The sequence below is a fragment of the Telopea speciosissima genome, chromosome 9 (assembly GCF_018873765.1).
Source record: "Telopea speciosissima isolate NSW1024214 ecotype Mountain lineage chromosome 9, Tspe_v1, whole genome shotgun sequence".
Taxonomy (NCBI): Eukaryota; Viridiplantae; Streptophyta; class Magnoliopsida; order Proteales; family Proteaceae; genus Telopea; species Telopea speciosissima.
The window spans coordinates 51,283,666-51,307,013 of NC_057924.1; the positions used below are offsets into that span (position 1 = coordinate 51,283,666).

Sequence of the window (23,348 nt, forward strand, 5' to 3'; positions counted from 1 at the left end):
ATATCCACTCTTTATAGTTACTTGAAATTAAAGCTTCAACTGTGTTTTACATTAATAAAGTAGTTACTAAAATTAGATACAAATAGGGTTAGAAAGTCAACAAACAACCAGCCTTTTTCAGACCAATGGACCATTGATTCATTGACCTCCAGCAGGTGAATTGTGATTAGAAGGTCTACACAGCTCCAGAACCCTAGTTTGTGAAAAGCTTATATAGAGCTTTGTTGTTATAGAAGGAATGATGTTCAAAGGTTACTCAAAAGAATTGTTAAAATTTAATGCAGTTATTGATACTCTTACCCAAAAACCTACAATGCCCTGAGCCTAACATGAAAGAATTCAGCTAGCCTTATTTATGAACATAGGTCTTTAGTTGACATAACAAGAACGATGGCAGGAATCTGAAAGCAGAAGGAATGGAAACTTAAGTCATTTCAAATCTCAGTAGCAGTTTGAGGTTGGCAAAAAACATGCAAGTTGCCAAGGTAAAGCAACTTTAACATTAGTACATGTACACTTTAGGTTCAGGCACATCAATTCACTTATAAAAACTAAAATTAGACAGGAAAAAACAGTAGAATTCAGTAGTTTATTGTGGGGAACTACAATAACTATAATTAGAACATCGAGTCCAAGGTAAAGCACAATGAGTTGCTGTTCTTTCATTCCCTTAACACTCTACCTATCCCTTCACAGGGCTTTTATTCATTTTGACACTAACATTAGATTTCTCAGGTCCGGTTGAGCCTTTGGAGATTTAAAATACAGAACAAATTCAGTAATTTAACAGTTCTGAGTTTGAAAGGACTTTTTCATTATGTAACTTATGAAACTCTTACCCTAGTTAATACATGAACAATTGATTTCAACCAAGAAATAATTTCTGTATATTGAGTTGATTAAGAACCATCAATCTTCCATTGGCTTACTAATTGCGGTCAAGACAAGCATTCAAGATCCCTTGAGAAGAAGTCCATCTACGAACAAAGAGCAAAATCAGAACCCAGCGTTGACAACAGGAAATGAAACAAAAATCTCACCAAACAAGGCTGAAAATTCACTTTTGTGGAAGTATCTGTCTTTACCTCAGCAATGAATTTCTTGAGAGTCTCTTGCTTCTGGATCTCATCGCTTGTAGGATGACCCATGGATTTCTGTCGCTGATCAAACTGCAAGGGAGGGCACAGCATGTAAATCAAATACAATTGTTACAGATACAAATGATAAAATATACAGAAGTTGAACTACAAGCAACTTTGTGCCATCCAAAATAAAGAAAGATTGAGAAATTAAGGAAATACCGTGAAAAAAGAGATCTAAACTAAGTTCCTCTAATAATTAGATTCAAAGTGAGAATAAATGTTATCCATCTGGATAGGGATTATCTAACTTTTTTATGGGATCGTCCTAAATTATCACAAAAGGAAACTACCTATCAAACAAAGGAATAAATAAATAAAGAAATAAAGTTCCAGAATATTACCATCATCTTCTTCCACGGTTTGTTTGGTTTCAGGGTCCAGATCCAAGAGTTTACAGTTCTCAGGTTCCACTTTCTGAGTACATAAATTTCAGGGTCGCCTTTCACCAAACACTTCCACCACTCCCTCTGATTGTGCTTCATCAAAAGGACAGAAATATGCTTCACATCCTCTGTGGGAAGTTTAAATGGTGATTAATTTGTTTGTAATAAATCATCAACAGAATAGACACTTTTTTCCGTGTAATGATACTGACATTGTTCTGAAAGGATCTCCAATGTATTTTCATGTTCCATTACTTGGATGAAATAATGAAAATTTCAACAGATTAGGTACTAGAAGTTTAATTATTGATGAGGAACTTCAATAATTAATAACCCTTTTCTAATCTCTTAAAAATAATACAGCTTTGTAATGGTTACATACCTATACTCCTAAAACTGCCTTCAACCTTGATAGGTAAAGGTCTCCTGCAGTTATTTAAAAATATTAATGTCATAGAAGGACAAAAAAAATTGAAAATTTGACAGATGATGATTTTCACAAATATAATAACAAAAATGGGCGAGAGACCGCTGCCTGGGCCTCTAGAGTTTGTACGAACACGTTGACAAATGGGAGCGCATGTTCAAGCATCGACCTGAGCGGGATTTCCGCCTTTCTATGCAGGCAGATGTTTTTGTGTATTGGCTGAGGAGCCACGCTGGCCACGCGACCAGGTAGCATTCTTTTTCTCTTCAATAAAATTAATAAAAAAAGGACCATACTGCAAGCCATACTGCAGTTCTAGAGTAAATGAGTACTATATTATATGACTATAGGGTTACCATTATTTCAGACTATAAAAGCATGCATCAGGAACAAGTGGCTAACGCAACAGGGACAGATTTCTGTAACCTCCCACTAGTTGGATGGTCTTGCAGTGCTCATGAAATGAAGTTTGTCACTCATTGATCAAGCTGAGTGCATCAACAAATATATAAGATTGTTAGAATTTCTTTGCTGATGGTGGGGAGGGGGGGGGGGGGGAAGGGGGATAAGAACAAATTAAATGTTTGATTAAAATGTATGTAGATTCAACTTACTTGGTTGTGGTACCAGCAACACATCGTCAGAAGAATAAAACTTCCGACACCAAAATAGAAGTACTAAGGTTGTGAAAGAGAAGAGAAGGACCAGTAGAAGAGAATGGGACCTCATCACATAAAACTCTGTCCTGAAACTGTTGCAAACACAATCCCAAACAGCTTTCACTGCGACAAAGTGATTGCATGGTCCTGAACCAGCTGCGTTACCTTCTTCCTTCACCACCTCTTCAGCAACACTTCCTTGAACAACATCCTCAATCTTTGGTTGTTGGCTAAGAGAAGGACCAGCTGCTTCATCATCGTTGTAATGGAGACGAGATCTCTTGCTTGGCCTCAGCATCTCTTCTTCTTCCTCTTCAAAAACAGAGTCAAATCTAAAACAACTCAAGAAATCTACTGCTCTGTTGTTCCTCTCCTCTTCTTCTTCTTCTTCATCCTTACTGCCAGATGGAGATGTTTTTCCCTTCTCCTGAACATGTGATGGTTGGTCTAGTTTTTGTTGGTTGGACCCATCATTTAATGTCACTACTACACATGAAGCCTCTTTGTCCTCGCCATCATCATCATCATCTGACCATCTGAAGAAATCTGCTACCAACTTAGCACTGGAATCTTTGTTAGGCATTTGCTGCTCTGAATCCTTGTTTTCGAACAACACCTTACAGAATTTCACACGGGGGGAGGTCCGAGATCTTACAAGGCCAATATAATCTGGCTTCTGATCTATCTCTACACTTAATACCTCAATAGCATCTTTGCATTCAAGTGGAAACCCAAACCAATCAAAGCCTTTGAAATGGTGGATGTAGATTATATCTCGCTTACTGAATTCAACGTCCTCAAATCTAATCATATGTCTAAACAAGATCCTTTTTACTCCCCGACGGATATAAGCGTCAATCACAAACTTCCCTTTTCCCAACCATTTCCTAGATGTCAATGCAAAAACAACACACAGAATTGGTGACCCTCCTTGATCATCAACAGAAACAATTGATGAGTTACTTCCCTCATCACCTTGGCCAACATTCTCAACAAGAAGTCTTCCCTGCATATAAAGTATAAAGAGGGAAGGCAAAAAAATCCAGTCAATCAACTAATTAGTGATACTTTACCTCTACTACTACTTAATAATAGCGTTGCTACATATATAGAAAAGCTCCATTTAAAGTTACCAAAAAAAAAAATCCAGTCAATCAACTAATTGGTGATACATAAAAGTACCTGCCCATGTATCTTTCTCCTTGTCTCTGTTAATTTGTTGCAACCCTGCCCCACGAACACTTCTAAAGATTCAGCTCCTTCCAAGCGATGAATTTTCTCTAGATTTACACAACCGTTAATATATATACTCCTCAAACTTTTCAGGTTTGACAATTCCCGTAACTCAGTTAATTTGGGGCAATCTTCCACTTCCAACTTTTCCAAGGATTCTGTTCCTTCGATGCGGTGAATTTTCTCAAGATTTACACAATCATGAATATATATACTCCTCAATCTTTTCAGGTTTGACAAATCCGGTAACTCTGTTAATTTGTGGCAACCCCTTACTCTCAACTCTTTCAAGGATTCTGTTCCTTCTAGGCCGTTAATATTCTCTAAATTTGCACATTTGATGTGTAATCTAACCAATCTCTTCAGGTTAGACAAATTCAGTAACTCTGTTAATTTGTGGCAACCCTCCACATTAAGGTAGTCCAAGGATTCTGTTCTTTCGAGCCCGTGAATTTCCTCTAGATTTTCACAACCACTCACGTTTAATACCCTCAAACTCATCAGATTTGACAAATCTGGAAACTTTCTTAATTTTTGGCAACCCTGCAAACTCAACTTTTCCAAGGATTCCGTTGCTTCAAACCCGTGAATTTCCTCTAGGTTCCTATCATGTGTAATGCATAATATCCTCAGTTTTTTCAGATTTGACAGATCTGGTAACTTTCTTAATTTTTGGCAACCCTGCAAATTCAAATATTCCAAGGATTCCGTTCCTTCAAAACCGTGAATTTCCTCTAGGTTCCTACCATATGTAATGCTTAATATCCTCAGTTTTTTCAGATTTGACATATCGGGTAACTCGGTTAATTTGGGGCAGCGTTCCACTTTCAACTCTTTCAAGGATTCTGCTCCTTCGAGGCCGGGAATTTCCTTGAAATTTTTACAATTGCTAATCCAAAATTTCCTCAATTTTTTAAGGTTTGAGAAATCGGGTAATCTTACCAATGATTTGCAATCACAAAGTAATAATTCCTTCAACAATTTCAAGTGTGATAGATCTGAAATTATCTGCAGAGAAATACACTCCTTAACTTCCAGACGAGTCAAATTGGAGGGAAGCTCTGGGAGAGATTCAAGGTTCATGTAGCCTTCCAAATATAGCTCCTGAAGTTGACAAGGAAAAATACTCTTGGAGATTTGGAGTGGTTGAAGCTTCCTCTTGTGATCAAATAGCTTCACCATGGCCATTGTTAAAACCTCTAAGCTCGAGAGCTGTGAAAAATCATCTGGTAATTTTACAATCTTAGTATATTTCATGTCAAAGTAAGTCAAACTCCTCATTCTACACATTGAGTTGGGTAGCCTCACCATATTACTGCAACCTGAAACATCTAGTTTCTCAAGCTTCTCTAACTGCCCTACACCATCAGGCAGTTCTTCAATCCCTGTTACACTTACCGAAAGCTCAACCAAATATTTTAGATTACCTATGGACGTAGGCAACTTCTTGATTGACCTACAATCATTGAGAATGAGAATTTGCAAAGAAGCCATCTGACAAATACTATCTGGCAGTTCCAAAAGATATATGCAGCTGCTAAGATCCAATCTTTGTAAGCACGGAAACCATGAGAAGAAGTCGGGAGAGTCTGAGAGAGCCTCACAGCTCCTGAGAATAAGAACCTTCAATTTTTGAAACCGCTGTCAAACAAAGAAATTAATATAAAATATAACTCTTCATTTAAAATTTGATAATAAAACCAGTGAAAAAAATAAAAATACAACTGTACTATACCATTAGTTCATTTTGAGGTTTGTCATTCCAAGCTAGTTCGATAGCAGTACTCCATGATAAGTCAAGATGAACTAGTTCCTCATGAAAAAAATTGGTTGGTAGAATTTTCAAAGGGCAGTGACACCAACGGAACCATCTTAATTTAGAAGGAAGATGCGAAAAATCCCCATTGAGGTTTCTCGAGTAATGTGTGGCACCTTCAAGAAATCTTAAATTGGGCATCTTTGCAAAGTCTTCAAAGCTTAGTTCATCCATCTTCACTTCAGCTGGAAGTAGGATACCTTCAACCTTATGAGTTTCCTACAACAAAAATATAGTCTTCCGAGTAAACAAAATTTGATGCATATCCATTAGAAAAATTTAAGGACGTAGAATCTTATTTATCGCTCCTTATATTTATTGTACTTGGTTCATTCTCTTGTAATTAGTAGTAATTTATCATAACAAACTAATCCGATTCCTCTACTTCCGCCTGCCCGGTACTGCCATGCGCCCCCACACACAAGCGCGGCAGAAAGTACCACCTTACCCCCGCTCAGCAAGGAGCTCGGGCAGGGGTAAGGCGGTACATTCTGCCTTGTTTGTGCGTGGGACGCACACTGCAGTGGGGGCAGGCGGAAGTAGAGGAGTCAAATTGGTTTAAGAGTGGCAATCCCTGGTGCTAGACCTACTTCCATACGGTCCTCGGAGGGGTAGCAGATTAAAAGTGGTCCTGTTCCCAACCTTTGCATTTTCGCATAATGCGGTTGCTTAGACTTGAACCCTTATCTGTGCTTGCTGCCTATCTTTCACCATCACACATACTGACAGCCCGTGTTAAGATTAACCCAATAATTATTTTAAATAAAAAAGTGAACAAGAAAAAGATGACGCTCACCTTGCATATTTCTAATACTCTTGAGATCGCATCAGCAGACCACAATCTACTACGCATGGCAAGAACTCCATTGCTGTCTTTCGAGACAATTCTCCTTCCCATATATCGAAGTTCATCATGCATTCTCAATTTGCGATTAACATCAATCTTTAAGAGGTGCTTTTGACTTAGTTCTTTTAAGGCTAATCTTGGACACAACTCACAAGCTTCCCATATTGGAATTACTTTTTCTACTTTCCATCCAATGAAATAGCATGCAATATCAAGAAATATGATTTTTGCTTCGTGACTTAGTTTATTGTAACTTATCATCAACCTTGCAAAGACCTTGTCATCATAGCTTCTTATCGACATTCTAGAGTCCATGTCATCAAGGATATCTTTCAATCCTTCTAATGCATCTTCCCATTCTTCTTTACTTTTTTCACATAGACAAGAACCCAACACCTCTAAGGTTAGGGGTAACCCACCAGCATGTTGCACAACTTCACATGAAAGCTCCTTAAAATTTTCAGGAGGTATGCTCATTGAAAAGGCATGCCAACTAAAGAGTTGAAGAGAATTCTCAGCATTTAGTTCTTCAGGCCTATATATTTTAATATCTTTATCAGCTTTATGTACATTCAAACAATTGTCATCTCTAGTTGTTATGATGACCCTGCTTCCTTGACCAAACCAATTGATTCCACCAGCCAATACATCAAGTTGTACATGATCATCCACATCATCAAGAATAAGAAGAACTTTTTTTCGATTAAGTAGTTTTTCTATCAATTTTGATCCTTTAGAAACAATGCTCACGTCATGGTCCCTTTCCAAGATATCTTCAAGAAGTCGCTTCTGCAAAGAAACTAAACCCTTATTTCCTTGTGAAGCTTCTTCTCTCACGTCTGTAAGAAAGCTACTTCCATTAAAGCTCCTAAAGATGCAATTATAAACTGTCTTTGCAATAGCTGTCTTTCCAAGACCGCCCATGCCACATATTGCCACAAATATTACATCATTGGAACCAATATCTAACATAGGAAGTAGTTTATCAATGTGGGAATCTATTCCAACCTGGTGTTTACATTCATCCAAGGGGATTTTATTTACTTCTCTCAAAGCCCTTTGAACAATTATCTCAACTAAATGTGATTGATCCCTGCAATTTCTCATGTTAAAGAATAAATCACAATAATAAGTAACGATGTGTAAATCTCTAATACAAAAAATAAGAGATTCCTCAACTTCTAGATGGAATAGAGAAACAAAATTATTGATGGTAACAACAAATAATGACAATTATGGATACAAATTGAGAAATCCAACCTTGTGTACAAAGTAGAGGTAATGGTGGGCTGGTGTTACTTTTTTTTTTTTTTTGTTAAAGGGGCTGGGATTTTATACTGTTCACATTTGTCTCACAACTAAGCCATAATATCATCAAATAATGCATACCAAATCATAACAAGGAACAAAATTGATACCTTGTTGCTCCATATGTAGAAAGGAAACTACATCAATCTTTGGTGGACCAAACAACACTGGTTTAAAGAACAAAGATAGGATGCCAACAATAGATTATATTGTAATATAATATGTATCACATTATAAATTGTTTAAACTTAGTTTGTTTTGAAAACCTAAATGTGGTATTATTGGAACCCCATAGTTCTAATTTGATAAAAGTCAGAGAACAAGCTATCTGAAGAAAGGGTAATTTGATAGTAATTAACTTCCTTTTTGGAAGTAGTAATCATTCAAGTCAATTATTTATGAGTATGGATTATCATGAAGCATGGCTCCGCTGCATGTATGCTCATCAGCAGGCATATGTCCTTTTTTGTTTCCAAGAATGCTCCTTGTTTGCCTTAAAAGATGGTGGTACATGTGTCCACTGCTAAGCGTACATCTAGTGGAAACTCTCTTGAATGCGATTCTCTTCTTCTGGTTCATGCATTAACAGACGTCAGAAGCTCTCCCTGGAACATCTCTTACATTATCCGGGATTGCCTTTCTCTTATGCCTCCTAATCTGCGCATTCTTCACACATTTAGACAGGGAAACTCTCTAGCTGATCAACTTGCCAAAGAAGGTCATGATATTGAGGACTCCACCACATTTTGGAATAGTTCTGCTCTCTCTCACCTGTGTAAGATGAAGCTGCAGGGAGATATATTAGGCTTCTACAACTCTAGACCGCCTTGATTGTCTTGTTTGGTTTAGTCTCATGCCTGAATGTTTTCAGCGTTTTAGCTTTTGTTTCAGGGTTCCAGTCCTTGTAGGCTTTTGCCTTTTCTCATTGCATGATAGGTCTATTACTCTAGTGGCTTAATATTAAAATACAAAGGAAAATTTCTCTTCAATGGAATAAGATGTAAGTGGGTTGGGGCTCTGGTGATTTTCTTTGGAACATTTTCTGTTCTGTTTTCTCACGTTCATGGTCACCGGTGTGCCTACTCCGATTGCACCCAGTGCGATCTCCTCCCCTCCTATTAATGGTGTTAATGGTGTAGGGAGTGGCCAGCAGCGTTCTTGGGTGAGTCTTTTCCTGGGTGGTCGGTAAGAGATGGTGCTGATGACTTTTCTTTCTTTGAGCCATTTGTGTTGGATGGCAAGAAAATTGCACGTTGTAACAATGATTAGATTGCAACAAAGAAGGATAGGTAGGAATTAGCATTAGTTGGATGTGTTTTTTGTCCAAAGCCTTCTTTTCTCTTCAATGCAAAGGTTTGTGAAGGAGAAATGTGCTCATGTAGGTGTGGTGGAAGTATTTGGTTTTGAAAGTGGGATATTTATTTTTGATTTCCAGGGGACAAAGTTGAGTCATCAAATCTTGGATGAAGTGCCTTGGTCGTTGGGTTCTCGGCCTTTGGTTTGGGCCATGGACACCAGAGGTTTCTCTTACCAAGGAGGAAATTGAACTTCCTCTTTGGGTTATGCTATATGGCCTTAACTTGTAATTCTTGGGGGTTACCTCCTTGGGACGTACTGCTAGTGTACTTGGACGACCTATATGTGCAGATCGAAGAATCTTGCAACGGGAACAACTCTCTTTTGCACGAGTATGTGTGTCCATTAAAGCTACAGATGGCTTACTTGCATCTATCCCTATTGGTCCTGATGATGGAACTGTAGTGGAACAGCCAGTTGAGTATGATTGGATCCTTCCATTGTGTTCTACTTGTAGAATTTACGGACATTCCGATATGTCTTGTCCAAGGGTTATAGTGCCTTTTGCTCCACAGGGTGAGCAAAAAGGTGATGCAATGCTAGTAGACAATCAATGGCAGACTTCCAATTGTTGACACTCTCGTGGGAAGCGTTCCCTGCCACCGAAATTCACCTCTGCTCCACCTCGTGGTAAGGCTGCTCCGGCACATGACATGGCTTCCCCCTAAACAGTTGCAACTATTGTGGATAAGTTCACTTCCATAAAACCTCCCAATAGGCATAGTGCGTTGGTTATTAATGAAGTGGCAAAAGGGAAGAAAATTACTGGGGCTTCTAACAAGCATGTGGTGAATGATGGAGATTGTGGGAAGAGTCCATTAGTTTTTTCTGGAGGAAAAACTACTTCTTTTGACGTGGCTGCTTTGGAGCCATCTGGCACGGAATTGGTTGCTAGTCCTCATGCTCAGGCTTTTCCTACTCCTACTTCTGGAATCAAGCCTACTCACATGGCTCCATCGTCCAATACTCGCAACAGGTTTGAAGTATTGCAAAGTGAAGAGTTGGCCTTGAATTCTGGTGTGTCTTGTGATGTTGCGGAATCGACAATTCGTGAACTCGATAAGAGCCCGGGTCGGAGCAACCTAGTGCATCGCTCCCCTTCTCCAAAGTCTAAATGAATGAGTTTGGAGTGTGGAATATAAGGGGGATGAATGACCCTGGTAAACGTCGTGCCGCTTTGGATTGGGCTACTAAAAATAGAATGGTTTTGTTTGGGTTGGTTGATCTTCGGGATTCATTTCATAGTTGCTCATTTGCTCACCATGTTCGTGAAACTAATAGTTGTGCTGATTTCCTGGCGGATTTCTTGCATTCCGATCAGGAGGTCTCTCTTTGTATAGACTCTCTCCCTGAAGCTCTTTTTGTACTCCTACAGAATGATGCTAATGGGAAAAGATATATCTGACTGGAATTTTATTCTCGAATTATATCTAATACAAGCTCCATTTATACAAAAAAAAAGGTTTCTCTTCAATGTGAAAATATTTTTTTGGGAAAACGAACTCTGTCCGAGAGTGTGGCCTACACCAGCACCTCCATGAGTTTATCTCTCTCCTCCCAATATGAAAAGACACCTCTACCTTCTTGTTTTGAGGAGGAGAAAGATAGATACATAGGAGTGTTGGTCACACTCTCAGACAGAAAACTACTTCCCATATTAATCATAATTGCTTGCTACGCCTACAAACTTAGGCTCTTGTTGCAAGTTAACATTTGACTTTTATATCCCGTATTTAATACTCCTTTTTAAAACTTTGGTTTTACTAAAAGTTTCTATGATTCACAATATTTTATTGTTCCCAATCAAATTCAGTCACTTGGTGAACATATGAAGTATAAATTAGGGTTATTGTAGAGATAGCTTCATCTAAAATTCTAGGTTTTAGGCCTTGATCCTTGGCCTATTATGGACATCCCGTCCTAGTTTGAATTAAATTTTTGAAAAGTCCTTTTGTTTGGGGGTTTTCTTTGAAAAATGAGAAATTGTTACGTCAATTAAGGCCCTCTTTGGTATCATTTTTTCATTTTCATTTTGTCCTACTTAAAAAAAAAATCATTACTAAAAACCATTTTTATCAAAACATAAAAACTGTTTGGTAACTACTAAACATAATAGATTATAGAATGGAAAATAAGTTTGGTAACTACCTTTGAGTAAATAATTTTTATTACATTTTTGAACAAATCAGTGAAGAAATTCTCTCATCACCTATCTTCTTTCCTAAATAAACTCTAAACAGTAAATAAAGAGAATTCTGGAGAATAAAATTGCTTAATTAGTGAATAATTACTCTGACGTCGTCTTTAGAGTTGAGGTAGCAGCGGCTGTAGAGACCATGATGTTAGGATTTTCTGTGGGCTAAATTAATTATGCCATACCTATTCTCATTCTCTATTCTTCTCACAAGAAAGGGAGCCAAAGTGGGAGGAGAATACTGTGGAAGATCCAAACCGAGAGAGTCTCTCCTAAAGGAGGTGGTCATCAATTATTGTTCGAGGACGAATCAAGCTTTGAAGCTTTTCCTTGTTAAAGTTCTCCGCTAACATACGTGGATGACAAGTACACTTTATTTCTTGTTCTTTTATTCAATCGTGTTCTAGATCTCTGAATGAAGATGGTTTCGTATTTCACAAAACCCAAGGTTTTTCCAGCAAGTGGTATCAAAGCCATCCATACAGACCTAGAATCGATTGGTTGTTTGTTTGAATACTTGAATCGATTTTAACAACGAAGAACAATTTTTTTTTTGAATTTTTTCGGGCGAACCCGTACTTGTTTTGGTCGCTATTGGAATTTTTCACCGGTGAAACTTAAAAAGTTTTATACTAGAATGAAGGGCTCAGTGAGACAATCGTTTTGGTGGGTGGATTGCCGCTGCCGACGGTCGAACGTGCCACTATGACTTACGGGTCATGTTTGATCCGGTCAAAGAGGGACCCGACCCAGGTCAAAGATACCCAGACCCGGTCAACTAGACCAGGTCAAAGATTCTCAACCCAGGTCAAAGATTCTATAACCTGGTCAAAGTCGACCCGATCCAGTCAACTGACCCGACCCAAGACATGAATTTTGCACCTATAACCCGATTTTGTGACCTGGAGACCCAATTCGGTTTGTCCGGTTCTATTCAAATTGAACCGGTTTGGTTTGCTCTTTAGATACAGAAACTTCCAGAGGCCCGTGTGGGTTCGTTTGGTGAATTTTGAGGTGCGATGTTTTCTAGGACGTCTATTTTTTCGTGCTCTTCGTTTTGATATGCATTTTGGCATATGTTGGAAAATTAGAGACCACAGTTTTGGTATTTTTTACGTTTTTCTACAAACCTTAAATGCATGTTTAGGTCAATTATTATTTGTTAATGGAATTGAAGCCAGGCATTTTATGATACATAATGATCTTTAAGTGCATTACTTTTTACTATAATCCCACACATATTAGCTGCAAAGTTGGATTACATGATATTATGGTATAGTTATGCAAGACCCACTAAAGTAGCATGCTTAATTCTATTATAATGTCTTGTAATTCAAGGTCTTATGATCAAAATTACCATAGCAGCAAAGTAGATAACGTTAACCCAAAGGTGACGTTGTCAAAGTTAAAGGTAAAGCACAAGAAATTGAGAGGCCGCCTAGGGGTTTCTTATCACTCAAAGGTGGAGGAGATTTTCGAACGTCATTGCCTTCTCGCGGTAGTTGCAGTAAGAGGACCAGTGCATTCCATCAACCCAAAAGTTGAGAATGTAGTGCGGTTGAAACTCTTGTTTAACTAGTTTTGTTACTGGCAAGGTTTATTAGGTGTGGGTGTACCACATCAAAGTGTTTGCTAATTGATTGTTGTGATGTTCATTTATTTGCTTTAAATGTTATCACCAGGATGGTTTTCAACCTCAATTTTTGAATTATGTCCCTGTCCTCTCTGGGGAAAACTATAAGAAATGGCTTGAGGAGTTAAAACTTGTTTTGGGGCTTATGGATTTGGACCTCTGTTTGTGGGTGGATAAGCAGGCTGACCTTATTGCATCCAGTACTGCTGAAGATAAAACTAATTTCAAACACTGGGAAGATGCGAACAGGAAAAGTTTGGCATTAATTGAGCATTCCATACCTGAGGAAATGTGTAGCAGCATAGGATCTCATACTCTTGCAGAGGATTGTTTGGCAACTGTGAAGTCTACGTTTGAGGAAACCAAGAAATCAGAGGTAGGAAATCTGATGACCAAGCTTACAGGAGCAAAGTTTGAAGGGAATGGTAGCGTGAGGGAACACATACTAGGAAAGGTAACAACAGGTAACAAGATCAAGGAATTAGGCATCAAGTTTGATGATGATTTTTTAGTCACCCTAGCTCTCAACTCTTTGCCAGAGGATTACAAGGCTTTATATACTACATACAATGCGTTAAGGGAAACATGGACACTGAGTGAACTTATCAATGTTGTAACACAGGATGAAGGAATATTAAAAAAGAACATAGTAGAAAGCACGAACCTGACTGAGAACAAGGGAGCGTCTGGCAATGGTTTTCATAAGACTGATAAGAGAAAGAACAGAACTTTTGACAAGGACAACAGGAATGACATAGAGTGCTACTGGTGCAGAAAGAATGGGCACATCAAAAGGGATTGCAATGCTCGCAAGGCATGGCTGGAAAAGAAGAAGGGTACTGGAGCATCTGGTCAGAAAAATCTCCAGCAAGGCTGAATGTGAACTCAAAGTTTTAGACATTTATTTTGAACTATTTCCTATAGTTTGGACTATTTACTTTCTTTTAGGTGATACATTGCTTATTTTGGTTAATCAGTGAAAGTTCAGTGGGAGCATGTTTTATTTGCTTAACTAGTATGTTAAAACTTGTTTTATTAAGCATCGATATTTATTGGAATGTGTTTTGTTTTCACATTGTTGTGTTGATTGTTTGACATGTCAAGGTTAAGTGGAAATTGCCAACGTTAGATGTTAACAAGGTTGTGGCGGTTTGCCCAATGTTGGTTAACGTCAAAGAAATGACATGTTAAGGGCGTGACAACAATGTTGTAATCGTATGGTAGCTGTCACGGTTTTATTTTATAATGCGATTCTGGTTAACAGATGGACTTGTATTTGCAATTGAAAGAAAGTTATGCATCGTATATTGAGGTGTATCTTCTGCTGTTGTCCGATATGAGTCGATTTGTTGACTGAATCAAGGATTCAAAACTATTATTTGCAGTGTGACTCACTGGCCAAGCCAGTAGGGAAGTGAGTATAATTAATGTAGCACATGTGGGAGATTGTTAGGATTTTCTATGGGTTTAATTAATTATGCCATACCTATTGGTGTGAGTCCATAGGCATAAACCCTGCTTGGGAATAGTTTTAAGGATATTGGGGGTATACTAGTCTTTTCCATTGTGAGGGTGGATAGGATTAGGGTTTGTATTTATTATAAATACATGGATATGGTCCTTGCAGCCTCTTAGTCTCATTCTCTATTCTTCTCAAAAGAAAGGAAGCCAAAATGGGAGGAGAAGGCTGTGGAAGATCCAAACCGAGGGAGTCTCTCCTAAAGGAGGTGGTCATCAATTATTGTTCAAGGACGAATCAAGCTTTGGAGCTTTTCCTTGTTATTGTTCATCGCCAACATACGTGGGTGACAGATACACTTTATTTTTCTATTATTTTATTCAATCGTGTTATAGATCCTTGTATGGAGATGGATTCGGGTTTCACAAAACCCAAGGTTTTTCCAATACATGATTGTCCCACCAGCTTCCGACCAGAGAAGCTTATACATAAAGAGAGAGAGAGAGATAGAGAGAGCTCTTTAGACATTAAAGAGACAGAAAGAGAGAGAAATGAGTGTAGTTGCTTCGTACATTAACTTCAAAAACTTCATTTGGGAAGATAGAAAGAGAGAAAGAGAGAACAACAGAGAGAGTTGAGACAGGAGAGGGAATATTCGCCACCTTCATCTTTGAGTTGTGGAAGAATTATTTCCGATCTTCTGCAAAAATTCACAGAGATAATCAAGTGTACTCATTCTCTTCTCTCCGATCTGAGTTACTGAATTTCAGTCTTCTACCTCTGCCCACCGGTAATCCTTTTGGATGACATAGGGAAGGAGATCGATCTTCAAATTCATCAATAGTAACATCCAAATCAGAGGCAAGAACAACCAAAATAGAACAACAATCGTTCAAGCAGAAATAAATTAAACAAAATAAAGAAGAGTGAAGTTGGTTACCTGCACAGATGATCCAGCTGTAAAGCCAGCAACGGGAGCAAAGCTACCGACGACTGATCACGAACAAAAGAAAGAACAAATCGAACAAACAGAATGTGGGATTTAATTTCAAACCATTACATGAAGATTAATAAATGAAAGGAATAATAAAATAAAAACAAAACCAAATACAAGTTCTCCAACGTAATCTATAGCAGCATAAACGTGGATTTTTCTGACTGTGCCAGGTGTGATCGGAGATGGAGTATCTGCAGAATCCTTCACCAAAAATTACAATCGAGCCTAATGAACCAAGACTAGGATTCGGTTATAGAAGATGGGAGCTGGAATTTTAGTTGGGGAAAAGAAGAAAACAAATAGAAGAGGAATAAGGAAATAGATTATTCAGAAGAAGTTTACAAATGGAGCAGGAACTGTGGTTTCAGGTGGGTTATGGAAGATGGTTTTTGGAAGAGGAAGTGGGTTGTGGTGAATGGTTCCAAGTGATCGAAAGGAGAATCAAAAAAATAAAAACGAAATGGAAGGACGGGTTTCAGGGATTCATGGGAAATGGAAAGAAGAAATGGAGCTCACAATGGGGAAGAACCAGAGAAAGAAAACAGCAGGGGATGGTATGTTGCTGCTGGTTAGTCGTGACTGGAGTTAAGCAAAATAAATTAGAAGTAAAGTGGAAAAGAAGAAGAAGAAGAGGAGAAGAAGCTGGTTTTCTCCTCGGCTCGGGCGAGGCTTGAGCTCCTCTGTCTCGAAGAGGAGAGCTGCTAGCTACCCAGCTCCTCATTGCAAGAAGAAGAAGAAGAAACTTGCCTTTCTATTTTAACAGCCAAATGTCTAATGTACTCTCTCATATTTGGGTCTTATGAGCACGTCCTCACTAAAGAGCGAAAAAATGAAGGAAAAGCTGTTTTTGACCATATTTCTATTATCATTTTGGAGGTGTTTTCATTTATTTTAAATAATAAGAAGTTTCAAAATTGATACCAAACACAAGAAAAAATGAAAATGAAAAAAAAAAATGATACCAAAGAGAGCCTAGGTCCAAGTCAAAATTAAAGTGGTTAAATCAAACTCCAATGTACTTGGAACCTCAAATCCATGACCCAAGAGAATAGTCTAATGATTGTGGCTTAAAAGAATATATGCTAACCCATGAGTTTTAATGGAAATAGACTTATGGTCGATCTGAAATAAAGTAGGGCGTTAGCCACCTAGGTTTCTGACTCAAGACCCATGAGCCAAAAAAATTAAGACTTCCTCTTTGCATAGATAGGTAATTCACTAATTCTGCATTTCAAAGCACATTAGTTTGTAAGTATTCACTAGAGGAGGGAGGTCGGAGGGGAACATTGTTTTAGTTCACCATATCTGAATGGGTATTGATCAACTCGGAAACCAATACAGTATTCAATCGGTTTCGGTAAGGATTGGCCATATCGAACAAATTTACCTTTGATTCTCCTTTTTAGCCCTTGTTCATAATGTATCACTGATACATTATTGGCACGGTATCTAGATTAGCAAGGTGCAAAATCGGTACAAATCGATTGATATGGACAATCCGATACTGATACTTAGAACCATGGAGGGGAAGGTGAGGAGGGAGGGGGAAACAAAAGGATTGATATGAGTGGAATCAAAAGTTTAAAAAAAACAAAGAGAAGCAAGACTAACCAGTGTTGTGCCTGGGTGTGTACCCTAACCCAAACACAGGTCGACCTCCTTAGCAAAGCTCACACATGCAGGACTGAGCTAACCTTAGTCAGGCACGAACTTAGAGCGGGAGAACCAGAGTTTTCTAAATTACATATACAACTTTCATATTTTAATATGTATCCGAAATCTGAATACAGATACATTTTTCAGTCGTCAACAGCTGATATCATATGTATATATACCTATTTGATACATCCAACCAATCTTAAAGAGGAAGAAGATAGAAGATAGAGCATTCGGTTAAAAATATGCTACATATAAAGAGTAAAGACTAGTTAGGTTAGAAATAATAAGTTTGTGAGAAGGGTAAATTCACTTACTCAATGGTTGAGTCCCCCTTGAGAGTCCATCCCTTTAGATTCCCAACCCCTTTCAGAGCTTTCTTCCAACTCCCTACGTCATCAGAGTTATACTTGCTCTGGTGTTCCTGAAATGGAACCTCAAAACTTCCGGTCTGATGTCGAACATCCCGTGGTTCAACATCAATGAATACAGGTAGAATGGTTTGACCTTCGGATAAATGGCACTCCCAAATCTCAGCAAGTTCCAAGAGACAATATTTGCTATCTGCGTAATTTTTACAGAAAACAGGAATCGAGATTTCAGATCTTCGGATTGCTCTTTGAAGAGAGGGGGAAATCTCTTCTCCTTCCAAGAGTTCTTCGCTATCTCTGTAGGCATTGATTCCATCTTTTATTAGAGCATTGTAAAGCAAACTGACAAAGTTTGTGCAAGTATCTTGACCTCTGAAATTAATAAACACGTCATAAGAAGAAGGAAGACGTGAGAAAGCAGATGAAGATCTAATATTAGTCCCTGATGATGAAGCCATGAAATTACAGTAGTTGCAGAGATGGTTGGTTGTTGAACCTCTCTTTCTTTTCCTTGTTTACTCTTATAATGAAATTAACCTAAATCTCTACCCACATCACATTCTATGTGGTCTTTAAAGTAATAATAAAATCACAAGGGTGATTAATGATATCCAGCTCATACCTCGATTCGTTTTTCCATATCAACTGGGACTTTACTTACAAAGATTCCTTGTGCTTTCTGAAAAGTAGAGGAGCTCATGCCTGACAATTTGAAAATAGAAGGAAACTTTCGCTTGCATTCACACATCTTCTTCTGTAATAATTAATAACCTACGGGCGTTACTTACAAAGGTTCCTTGTGCTTTTTGAAAAGTAGAGGAGCATGTGCCCCACACTTTGAAAATGAAAGGCAACTTTTGGCTGCATTCACAGAATTTGCATCGTCCACGGCTTGACTGACCGTAATAGTCATAGGAGCGCCCTACTGAGGTGCATTGCAATTACCGCCTTACATTTGCTTGAACGTCTTGTCTGAGTAGAGATAAGGTGATTATTACATTGTACTTAATTAATACGTTGATATGGTTTCTTGTACACGTGATTTCAAAAAGCCAAATTTCAAGAAAAGCATGTGAAAGCCAAATTTCAAGAAAAGCATATGCACCATGGGATAGCTTGTAGAGATTTGAAAAAGCCAAATTTCAAGGAAAGCATGTGCACTATGAGCTGGATGTCACTATGGGTAGAGAATTTTTTGCCTAACAAGAGAGATCCCCAAAACCATCAGCTCTAACAGTAGACATGAAAATTAAATAGGATTTAAGAGAGCTCCAAAACCCTCTCTGCAACTTCTGCAATTAAGTTTCATGGCTTCATCATGGGCTCATAGAAGTACTTCATCTTCTTACGATGTGTTTATTAATTTCAGAGGTTCAGATACTCGCACAAACTTTGTCAGTCTACTTTACTACGCTCTAAGAAAAGATGGAATTGAAGCCTACAAAGACAGCGAAAGCCTCTGGGTAGGAGATGAGATTTGCTCCTCGCTTCTACAAGGAATCAAACATTCTGAGATCTCCATTCCAGTCATCTCTCAAAACTATGCAGATAGCAAATATTGTCTCTTGGAACTTGTTGAGATATGGGAGTGCCATAAATCAAAGGGTCAAATCATTCTGCCAATCTTCATTGATGTTGAGCCACGGGATCTTCGACATCTCACTGGAAGTTTTAACATAGAACCCATGTTAAGCCAAACGAAGTATAATCCAGCGGACTTAGAGAGTTGGAAGAATGCTTTGAAAGAGGTGGGAAAGGTGGGAGAACTAAAGGGGTATACTCTCAAGGGCAACGCGACCATTGAGTAAGTCTTACTCTCCTAACAATCAAACTTATTCCTACCTAAACCAGTAGTCTTCATGTATCACGTTTTTATCTTAGGGGCTCTTCTTCTTCTTCTTCTTCTTCTTTAGGGTCGCTTAGATTTATTAACAATGTATATATACATATTACATCTGCCATTGATTGGTATATTTATGTGATTTTGTTATAATATAATATATACATACGAAATCAGCTGTTCTTTTTAATAGTAAAAGAATTGCATACTTAATTCTCAGTACACATGCTGGATTTCTCAATTTTTATCCATACTTAATGCTCATTTTTAGTTCTTCACCATTTATAATTCTTTTTCTTATTCCATCAAAAGTGGCATAATCTCCTTATTTTTTGTACTAGAGGTTTACACATTGTTACTTATTGTTGAGATTTACCTTTTAACGTGAAAAATTGCAGGGAGCAGATAAATTTAGTTAAGTCAATTGTTCAAATGGTTCGAGAGAACTACTTAATCGCACCACCTTGTTTGAATGTAAACACCCTGTTGGAAGAGAACGCTACAGAGATGAACTACTTTCTAAATTAGATCTTGAATCTAATGATGTACAATTTCTGGCAATATGTGGCATGGGCGGCTTGGGGAAGACAACTATGGCAAAGTTTGTCTATAATCACATCCGTAGAAAATTTAATGGGAGTAGCTTTCTTGAAGGTATAAAAGAAGAAGCATCAAAAGGAAATCATGGTTTAGTTTCCTTGCAAAATCAACTTCTTAAAGATATCTTGAACATCGACGGCAACATAAGCAGTGTTTCTCAAGGAAAAGAATTGATTCAATGTAGACTTAAGAGAGAAAAAATTCTTCTTATTCTTGATGATGTGGACCATTATAAACATCTTGAAGCATTGGCTGGTGGAATCGATTGGTTTGGTGAAGGAAGCATGGTCATCATAACAACTAGATATGATGAGAGTTTAAATGGACATAGAGCTGATAAAGATATCAAAATACACAAGCCTGAAGAATTGGATTTTGAGAATTCTCTTCGACTCTTTAGTTTGCATGCCTTTTCAATGGATGAACCTCTTGAAAAATATAAGCAGCTTTCACATGAAATCGTAAAGCGTGCTGGTGGGTTACCCCTAACTCTGGAGGTATTGGGTTCTCATTTATATAAAAATGATGAAGAAGAATGGAAATATGTATTAAAAGGATTGAAAGATATCAGTAACAACAAGGTCTCAGGCATGACAATACAAAGGTATGAAGAGGAGGTCTTTGACAGATTGATGATAAGTTACAAGAAACTAAGTCCTCACATGCAAACTATATTTCTTGATATTGCATGTCATTTCAGTGGATGGAAACAAGAAGAAGCAATGTCAATGTGGAAAGCTTGTGGGTTGAAGGCAAGAGTTTTCATAAAAGAACTCACTCGTAAGAATCTATTAAAGATTGTTGATGATGTGAATTTGTCAGGGAAAACATTGAAGATGCATGATCAACTTCGATATATGGGAATGAGAAATGTCTTGAAAGAGAGCGCTATGAACCCCACCAAACTTACTAGAATTTGGGATCCTGTTGAGATTGAAAATATATTCAAAAAAGACAAGGTAAGAGAGATCTTGGTTTTTTGTTGTTCACTTATTTATTATAAATGATCATTTAATTGTAATATGGGTTGTCACTCCTTGTGATGGTAGAGGTAAGGCAGCTAGTACAGTTAAGGTTGAGTCTAAGCAACCGCATTGTGCAAAATGCAAAGGTTGGGACCATCTTAAATCTACTCCTCCTAGCACTGTACAGCTGCAGTAGGTCTAGCATCGGGATATTGGCCTTTAAACATATAATCTTAGTTTGTCATGATATATTACTTCTAACTACAAGAGAATGAATTGAGTACGTACATAAATATAAAGTGCATTAAGTATGGTTCTACATCTTTATATTTTTTTTCTTTGGATGTGTGTGCATCAAATGTTATTTATGTGAAACACCTTTTTTTTTTGGGCTGTAGGGAACTCAAATGGTTGAAGGTATCATCCTTGACGAGCATGTTGGATATAGAAAATTCCATGGTGAAGAATTTGTGAAGATGCCCAATTTAAGATTTCTCTATCTTTCTAGATTTCACCGCATTGATGATTTTTGGCATCTTCCTTCTAAATTAAGATGGTTCTATTGGTACCATTGCCCTTCCACAATTCTACAAGCCAATTTTTGTCACAAGGAATTAGTTCATCTCGACTTATCACAAAGTGATATCAAAATAGCTTGGAATGATCAACCCCATAATAAGGTATATTACAATTGTCTCTCTCTTTTTTTCACTTGTTTAATTATCAAAATTTAAATGGAAAGCTTAATTTTATTTCATTTCTTTGTTTTTTTCAGGTGTTCCAACAATTGAAGGTTCTTATTCTTAGAGGTTCACTGCACTTCTCTGTCTCTCCCAACTTCGTCTCATGGTTTCCGTGCTTACGGAAATTGGATCTTAGTAGCTGCACTTCTCTTTTGAAACTCCCCGATAGTATTTGTCAGATGACTTCTCTCAAAAGTCTTATTCTCGATGATTGTGAGTCATTCAACGAGTTGCCTACGTCCATAGGTAAACTAACATATTTGAAAACGCTTTCGGTAAGGAGGACAAAAATTGAAGAATTGCCTGATGGTGTAGGACAGTTAGGGAAGCTTAAGGAACTAAATGCCTCAAGTTGCCCTAACCTAGTGAGGCTACCAACATCGATGGGTATAATGAGCAGTTTGCTTCACTTGGACCTTGAAAATACTATGATTATGGAGTTACCAAATGATTTTTCAAACATCTCAAGCTTAGAGGTGTTAATGATGAGTATAGTTGATCAGACATCCTACAAGAGGCATCTACCACTCCCATTCAGCATGAGTGGTTTTCCTTCTCAGCTTCAGGAGCTATGTTTGGCAGGCTACATGAAGCTCGAAGCTCTCTTGGAGCTTCCCTCCTCTTTAGCTCTACTGAAAGTTGAGAACTGCATTTCACTGCAAGTTATTTCAGATCTATCACAGCGTAAATGGTTGAAGTATTTAATACTTTATGAATGCAGAAAATTGGAAAGATTACCGAATTTGTCTAGATTGAAAATATTGGTGAAATTAGACATTTGGAAATGTGAAAATCTAGAGGAAATTCATGGCCTCGAAGGAATGGAATCCTTAGAAGAGTTGAAAACACGATGTTGCCACAACTTAAGAGAGTTATCAAATTTGTCAGCCCTCAGAAATTTAACAAAGTTGGACGTTAGGGATTGTTATAACCTAGAGGAAATACACGGGCTCCATGGAACAGAATCCTTGGAAGAGTTGGATGCATCGGGTTGCCACAAGTTAAGGAAGTTACTGGATTTGACAAACCTAAAAAGATTGAGGAAATTAAACATTAGGAATTGTAAAAACCTAGAGGAAATTCACGGTCTCGAAGGAACAATATCCTTGTCAGAACATATGGATGCGCGGGGTTGTTGCAAATTAACAAAGACAACAAGGAAGATACGTGGGCTGGTAATTTTTCATCTTATTTGTCTCTCAGTAATTTAATTTCTTATTTCAAGCGAACAAGTGTTTAAAACGCACTTGGTAGCTTGTGGTGCGTAAAAGCACATTGCTACCCCTTAAAATAGAATAGAGTAGAGCCTATATTTAAAGGGAAGCAGACAGGTCTTTTTCCCATAAAAAATTGAAACTTCTTTGCTAGCATAATAAGTAGGACTAAAGTAAAAACTCACCAATTAGTTGTTTCTATATGTTTTATTGATTGATTGATTGACAGTGTTTTTTTTTTACATTACCTCTTTATATGCAGGGAATACTTGATGACAATGTACGTAGAGGTGTGAAAGAGATTTCGGATGATGAGATCTATCATCATTTCTCACCAATTCTGGGATCCGGATTGTCTACGGTGCAGCAAGTGCTGCGCAGACACAGGCATGAGCGCAATGACCGCCTTATCCCATCCGTGCATAGCAATTGGGCAGTGGGTAAGGTGGTCATTGCACCCATACCTGTGTCTGCGCAGCACAGCACAACATTGGCAGCACACCAT

The 23,348-nt window shown here is 38.0% G+C and overlaps 2 protein-coding genes and 1 long non-coding RNA gene across 6 annotated transcripts in view; 1 reads left to right on the forward strand and 2 right to left on the reverse strand.

The window, feature by feature from the left end:
- Window positions 1–23,348, reverse strand: part of LOC122640749 (disease resistance protein RUN1-like) — a 49,390-nt gene that overhangs the window by 1,672 nt on the left and 24,370 nt on the right. For 2 of the 4 annotated variants that reach the window (XM_043833994.1, XM_043833993.1), the window contains one exon: window positions 1,554–1,653. The gene's annotated coding sequence lies outside the window, so the exon portion shown is untranslated. Of the gene's footprint in view, window positions 1–1,086; window positions 1,170–1,483; window positions 1,728–23,348 lie in introns of those variants that run through there. The other 2 variants (XM_043833995.1, XR_006329740.1) reach the window with 2 other exon arrangements.
- LOC122640748 (putative adenylate cyclase regulatory protein) overlaps window positions 3,293–23,348 on the reverse strand; it is a 33,527-nt gene continuing 13,471 nt past the window's right edge. The window contains exons 5-6 of the mRNA XM_043833991.1: window positions 22,873–22,883; window positions 3,293–3,541 (exon numbers count right to left, since the gene is read on the reverse strand). The gene's annotated coding sequence lies outside the window, so the exon portion shown is untranslated. The remainder of the gene's footprint in view (window positions 3,542–22,872; window positions 22,884–23,348) is intronic.
- LOC122640753 overlaps window positions 5,586–23,348 on the forward strand; it is a 31,755-nt gene continuing 13,992 nt past the window's right edge. The window contains exon 1 of the long non-coding RNA XR_006329742.1: window positions 5,586–5,769. This is a non-coding gene — a long non-coding RNA (uncharacterized LOC122640753). The remainder of the gene's footprint in view (window positions 5,770–23,348) is intronic.